The 936-nt window shown below is 45.0% G+C and overlaps 1 non-coding gene across 1 annotated transcript; it reads right to left on the reverse strand.

Moving 5' to 3' along the window:
• Nucleotides 1–393: 393 nt before the first annotated feature.
• Nucleotides 394–531, reverse strand: LOC119945604. The gene has a single exon (XR_005456266.1). It is a non-coding gene; the product is annotated as a small nucleolar RNA SNORA7 (small nucleolar RNA).
• Between the last annotated feature and the right edge of the window lie 405 nt (nucleotides 532–936).

Here is a 936-nt window from a genome sequence, read left to right on the forward strand (position 1 = left end):
AGAAGAGTGCCAGGCACAGAGTAAGCACTTAACAAATACCTTTCCATTATTTGAGGATCTCTAAGTACTTTGAACATAGGACTGACCATCGGGCCCATTTTACAGATGGGGAATCTGCAGTCTGGAAAAGATAATCCCTTTCCCCAGTGACCATGAAGCCCAGTTATTTTCCCTCCATTTGGGGAAGTTTAAAGTTGGAAGTGGCAAAGGATGTAATCAGACTGAATGTTTGGGATCCTAGAGCTACTGGGGAGCAGGCTTGAAGAAAACCCAGGATGAATCATTGGAAATGGAATTCAAATATTGACATTTAACTGTCGATGGATTAGAAATCCTAAACCATCCCCTTAAAGCAATTCTTCAGTCAGGTGGATTTCAACAAGTCAATTTTTGACTTGTAGCGGATTGCCTTCCACTCGCTAGCCACTGCCCGAGCTATGAATGGAATGGGTAGGCCTCTGCTTGACTCTCTCTCCCGTAGTTGAGACTAGTAGAGTACTAGAAACTCTCCAGGTGCGACCCTGAGAGGAAGCAGTGGGGTAGGTATGAGATAATCAGGTTAGACACAGCCCTGTCACACTTAGGGTTCACAGTCTTAATCCCCATTTTACAGGTGTGGTAACTGAGGCACAGAGAAGTTAAGTGACTTGCCCAAGGTCGCACAACCTACAAGTGGCAGAGCTGGGATAAAAACCTTTGTCTTTCTGTCTCCCACACTATCTACTAGGCCACTTTCTTTTAATGGCATTTATTAAGCACTTACTATGTGCAAAGCACTGTTCTAAGCGCTGGGGAGGTTACAAGGTGATCAGGTTGTCCCACGGGGAGCTCACAGTCTTAATCCCTATTTTACAGGTGAAGTAACTGAGGCATAGAGAAGTTGTGACTTGCCCAAAGTCACTTTGGATTTGAACCCATGACCTCTGACTCCAAAGC

This window comes from Tachyglossus aculeatus, chromosome 25, assembly GCF_015852505.1.
Source record: "Tachyglossus aculeatus isolate mTacAcu1 chromosome 25, mTacAcu1.pri, whole genome shotgun sequence".
In the NCBI taxonomy this organism is placed as follows: domain Eukaryota; kingdom Metazoa; phylum Chordata; class Mammalia; order Monotremata; family Tachyglossidae; genus Tachyglossus; species Tachyglossus aculeatus.